Here is a 6,215-nt window from a genome sequence, read left to right on the forward strand (position 1 = left end):
GAACTCGGCTCGGTCACAGTCGAGCCGAGCTCGAGCTCGAGTAGCTCGAGTAGTCGAGCGAGCCGAGTTCGAGTATTGTGATACTTGGCTCGAGTGCTCGCGAGCCTAATCAAGCATATATGTATATATATAATATTAGATTTATTTGATAAAAATCAAGAGGAAAAACTTTCGAGCTCGAGCTCGAGCATAATGTTTATGGTTATTTTCAGCTTTTTCGAGCTTAATCGAGCGAGCTCGAGTAGCTCGATTTGTGTACCGAGTCGAGCTCGAGCTATAAAATAAATACTCGATCGAGCTCGAGCCGAGTATCGAGTACCGAATTTTCAGTCAAGCTCGAGCTCGAGCTTGCTACTGCTCGGCTCGAACTCGATCGATTACACCCCTAGGTGGAAGTTAGACCACTTCCCCCATTTCCCTGAAAATGAACACCTCCTAAGCATATGATTAATCTTTGAATCATGTCAAAGAATATGTGATTGATCTCAAGTTATGCCATGCGATATTTTGTGATTACAAGGCGCTTTGTATAGTTTCCTTAACAAGATTGCCAGAGAACCAACTGAGAGGAGAATTCCAACATCAAAGATTTGATAAACCCTAGGATGTGAGAACATCTGGTTAGTGTCCTTTGATGCTATGAGGAAGAGAAGACCGAAGAGGGCTAGATGTGAGTTATTCAAGTGGGATGATGGTTGTGGACTGTGGAGGAAGATGAGATTAGGATTCTGGATTAAGAAGTTAAGAGAAGAGAGGCTAGAGATAAACAAGAATGTCTTTTTGTTAGTTTTTAAAACATAATATTTTTCAAAAAAAAAATAAAAAACGGGTTAACCAATCTAACAAGTTGATTGGTTCCTGGTCCAACCAAGTTTAAAAGTTGTTCATTGGATTAGCGGTTTTATTAGGGTTATTTCACAATACTGGAGTCCAGTTTCTGGTTGAATCGCCCATTCTAGTTTGATTTTTAAAACATTAGAGGTTTTTCAAAACCCCTCTTCCAAATTGCTCCTAAAAGTGGAAAATGGTGTAATGATGGGATCGTTTCAAAGAGATAGTTAATCTAGATATTATTGAGTAGATGAAAGATTAAAAAAATTAACAAAGCAAGTGATGAAGAAATATAATGGTTTACCATTCACTTTGGAAGTCACCAGTCAATAAGACCATGTTGAATTAGAAAGCTCTCAAATAGTGGGAAATTTATTGAGATCTAATAGGATAAAAACAAACAATAACGGTTAATGAATAAAATGAATATCAAAAGCACGCAAATTTACTTGGAAACCTAGAGAAGGGAAAAAACCATGGACAAATGATGAGAGATTTCACTATATTGAAAATTGAATATAAAAGGTAGCTTGCTCAATGGGTTTCTAACACACGCAATGCTGGGTTGGTGTGTATACTGCCACCAACCCCCACACAAGGCACTACGGATACATTGCTATCCAAGATTTGTGTCGGTATCTTTTTACAACTTGGAACATCATACTGCTTTATACAATTAAAGTCACTGAAAAAATAAAATCAATTACTAAAGTAGTTGATGTTGTGGAGAAATATTTATTTCCCATTTTGAAATTCAGTTACAATAATCTATGTTTCTTATCTGTATGCATGTTGCAAGGAAATCTAAACATGAAATTTTAAAGTGTTGGATGAGATTAGGCTTGATTGGTGTTTCTTTTTTCTTTTTTTCTTTTTAACAAAGGCTACAAACACCATAGATTGATCAATGATTTTGTTGATTTGGAAGAAGCTTATGGCATAGGAAAAAATATCCTTAAGATTTTAGAAAATCAATGTTGCTCCATTTTTATCAAGATACAAATGTGTGCTTACAAGGCATTATTTATGCAAATGACCAAATGGATAGTGTTAGACAAAGAGCTTCCAAAAAACATCAAGTGTTTGGTTAATCTGCACTATCTTTAACATTTTTCTAAACGGAGATCTCATAACTTTCAAATGAATTGGTAAAATTAAATAATACGCAAGATTTGATATGCACGAATCTACAGGGGTTTGGACAAATGTAGAATGGGCTTATGCCAATATTACTAAAGTTGAATGTCCTAGTCCTTCTTGAGCGATATCCATATTGGTGGGTTGATTGAATCAAAGGAGTTCAATTGAAGAAAATATATTAAAGAGATAGGAGTGCATTTAGTGTCATAAGATGTTTTCCGACAAGTCACATTTTTGTAGAAAAGCTAGATACCCAAATCTCGCTTCCATTTGATTCTTTATGCTACAAAATTCATAAATTATTGAAAGACCTAAAATTGACACCACTTCTAAACATGAGCTCTTTATCCTACGTTGTTGTAGTCATCATTGACGTTGTAGTCATCATCATAATAATGATGATAAAATATCAATAGTTGCAGTTGCAATTAAGTAGCTGATATTTTTCCCCACTACAAAAACATGGGTTTGTAGTGGCGGATTTTTTTTGCCACTATAGGGTACCATTCTGCTACTATAGATTCATTTGGCAAATTTATAGTAGTAGATTAATTAATCCGCCGCTATCAGGCAGTGATGGCTCTTTTAGCGGAAAAATTCCACAGCTACAAACCACTAAACCCACCCAATCAATATTCATTTTTTTGTTAATAGTATTAAACAATTAACTAAAAATTAATACTCACTTCATTTCATACACAAAACATTCACAAACTCACATCAAAATTAACAATAAAGTCATATATATAACATTTATTAATAAGAATTTTAATACACAAAAGTTAAAATGTAAAATCAAAAAGTATTTATATACATTTCCTTTTGAATAAAAAAAATCAAATACATCAATTTCTGTGAAGTTTTGCTTGACTTACACACTACACAAGACTGGATTTTGCTCTTGGGTTAGAAGAGAAAGCATGGCATTCTCTTCCCTGCTTGTAGCAGAAGGAAACAAGAATATATACACATAATTTTCACAAAAGAAGTACATTACATGTAGCAGAGATTGTTTGTTCTCTGTTGTACCCTGCTTCAACATGGTTGGATTGAGTGACAATACTAAAAAATTAAAACAAAATTTTATAGCTAGAATGGAAGTAAATTTTACTTTTACTCCTGCATTACTGCACAAGTTGAAGTAAACTCTGTTTGTGCCTAAAATTAGAAAGAATTGATCTGATTATAGTCAGAACTTTGGTTACTGAGAAATATAGACAATAACAGTCTATAACCGGGCAATAAATTTACCGATACAAAACTTCTGCGCAATGACAGGACCAGACTTCATAAATCCAATATATAATTGGCGCTTCGAACGATGCCTAGACAAAGTAATACATATGTCCGGCAGCAAAAACTTAACTAATCCCAACCCCCATGATCTAATAAAAATAGGCAGTCGGCAATAGTGAGGATTTAGAAGTTGTTATCTTATCTGGTAAATATGTTGGGATGAGAAGCTAGATTTAACTAATATTCCTATATTCTAGTATATCGTGTAGTGAATCAAATACAAAGGCAAAAGCAACTACATATATGTTATTATGCTATTTCATCCACAAAAATTTAGAACATCCTTGCCATAAATACTCAATAAAGATTGATAGTAAAGATTATGAACCGACAACCCACCCCTTCAATTGATTCTCTTGCAGCTGTGCTTTGAAGCTGATGGTCAACCAAGATCCATGATGATCCCAAAGAAGAAAGTTTTTCTTCAATACTGCAGCTGGAAAAATGAAAAGGTCAGCTGAATTTCAAAAAGAAATATTTACATATGCAAAATATTAAAAAGTTTAAGTCAAAAACAGAAGGTCAGAAGAATTTCAAAATTGCATCTTCAAATGGTTATATTCAACATGATTGATATGAAAAAAACTTTTTGATAAGAATTTCACAAAGTGCTATTTCTGCAGGAGAAATATTGGCAATAACATAATTTTCATCAGCATAATTGCTATATTGCATCTTGAAGAAGCATCCAGGCAACAACAATATTTTAGTGCATGCTAAAAGTAATGCATGATATCAAGACATTAAAAATCCAATGAAGAAATTAAGACTAAATGTATCATGTATGACTTCACAATAAAGGCCGGAAATTAATAAAAAAACAATGGCATTCAGATTAATGTATGAGTTCAAAGCAAAGACTAAAAATTAATCAAAGAAAATTCAGTGAAATTAAGAAGAAGAATGTGAATTCATACCCTAAATCCGATTGGATAATCCTTTGATGCTCTTTTAGGGTACCATGCCAAACATAGATATTATAATTTATGCAACCATTCTCTTCTGCATCATATGTTATTTTGCAGATTTTATCTCTTGAACAATAAAATCATGTGATAATTTACTTTATTTTCTACAGGTTATCATCATCATTTAGAATCATCGTATTCTTTTTTGTTTGGCATGGTAATTCTTTTAGACATTTGCATATATATACACACACACAAACACAAAACATTGGATATTGTAGTTTTGATATTGTACGGTAAATATATATTCATATATGATGTTATGTGGGAAATGTACAAAATTTTGATATTTCTTTATTGTGTTCATCAATATTCAAGAGCCCTTTGGAATAATAACATATCAAGAATTCGCCATGTAGGTATATCTCTGTTGGACATATATTTGAGTAATTAAGCATTCACCTCAACCATGAATCAAGCAGTGAGAATTTATATATCCATGAATCAGCTAAAATATAACAGGGCTCTAATCATAAAAACCACAATATATATATATATATCTATATATATATAAGAGTACTTTGTTTATGTTAAGTATGTACATATATATATACATATCTATCAAAGCATTCCATTTAGGTTAGGTATGAGTATATATGCATATATCTCAAAGTATTTCATTTAGGTTTAGTATGTACAGGCCTAAATGAAAAATACGTGCGGAGATTTGTAGTTCTATGCCCAACTTAATAGTACATATAAGAATCACATAATTTCTAGGTTTAAACTACAAACATGTCCCCTCTTAGCAAAGGCATGCAGATTGTAGGTCACACTGAGATGAATGAAAATAACAAGTTTGCCTCACTTCGCTCATTCTTCTCATTTGCCAGTAGGTTCTTCTAGGCTATTTGTTCAATGTTCCCACATAGCTAGAACCATCCCTCTATACTAATATGCATGGGTTACTAAAATTTAATATGTTTCATCAAACAATTAATTGTGTTATGCAAGTCTCAGTTTTGCTTATGAAAGTAAATCGCTGAAACATCATGCAAGCTGAAATTTTACCATAACATCTATATGCATAAAAGGCTATATTTTTTTTGTTAAGTAAAACAACAACATAATGAAAACTTGAAGAAAGTATGCCACCATTTGCAATAGGGAAAAAAATAGGGGAGAAAATATCGAACTCCCAGTGTAGTTTAATCTCAACAAATTTAAGAAAGCAACCCTGCTCACTTAACCAGGATTTAAAGAAATATGATCCAAAAAAGGCGAACAAAGTTAATTCATCATAAGTTATGCATCAGTAATGGCCATGACCTGATTTCTTTCTAGATACAAGTCTCTACAGTGTAATCTGGCATTTTCCACACTTGCAAATTGCTTTAGAGGGAATCAAACATTTGAATTAATATCAAACAAACTAAAATCGCCACTAAAGTATACGAAATAATGCAATCAATAAAGCAAGCAGTAGGCAAATACCGAGTAAATCAGAGGTTGGCTGGATGACCTCAAGTTAATGATATTTAGCAACGTAGTTTTTGAAAGCTTGAACTTCTCACATCTCTTCAGAAACTCCCCAACGTATTCTCTTGTTTGATTGCAAGCAGCACTCTCAGAAAGAAAACTATAAATATGCATTCTCTTGTTTATTGCAAGCAGTGAGAATTTATATATATTATTCCTTCAATTAATCATAAAAATCATCTTAACAGTGAAAAACTATGAATCTAATAACCAAAACTCAAGAAAAACACCAAAACACATGAATGACACCATCAAAGGACCCCTCCTATCCAAATCTAACAAACAATACCATAAATACGATTAAAATTAGGAACAAGAACTTTGATCGCTGTAGAGAGATAGAAGAGAAAAAAAGAAGGCCGGAGATCTCACCGGCAGTCGTTGAACGGCGGCGGCTGTGCAAACCCTAGCGCTTGGTGAAAACGGGTGAGACTTTGTGATGGCTCCAAGTGAGAAGAAGGGGTTTTGTAAGACTGGAAAGGGCGTTTGGTTCGTTTGGTT

The 6,215-nt window shown here is 33.3% G+C and overlaps 1 long non-coding RNA gene across 1 annotated transcript; it reads right to left on the reverse strand.

Annotated features, from left to right (window-relative positions):
• Positions 1–2,792: 2,792 nt before the first annotated feature.
• On the reverse strand, positions 2,793–6,164 carry LOC120254720. The gene is made up of 4 exons (XR_005534716.1): positions 6,087–6,164; positions 5,670–5,814; positions 3,607–3,703; positions 2,793–3,001 (listed from the first exon to the last, which is right to left on the reverse strand). It is a non-coding gene; the product is annotated as an uncharacterized LOC120254720 (long non-coding RNA).
• Between the last annotated feature and the right edge of the window lie 51 nt (positions 6,165–6,215).

The sequence above is a fragment of the Dioscorea cayenensis genome, unplaced genomic scaffold (assembly GCF_009730915.1).
Source record: "Dioscorea cayenensis subsp. rotundata cultivar TDr96_F1 unplaced genomic scaffold, TDr96_F1_v2_PseudoChromosome.rev07_lg8_w22 25.fasta BLBR01000593.1, whole genome shotgun sequence".
NCBI lineage: Eukaryota > Viridiplantae > Streptophyta > Magnoliopsida > Dioscoreales > Dioscoreaceae > Dioscorea > Dioscorea cayenensis.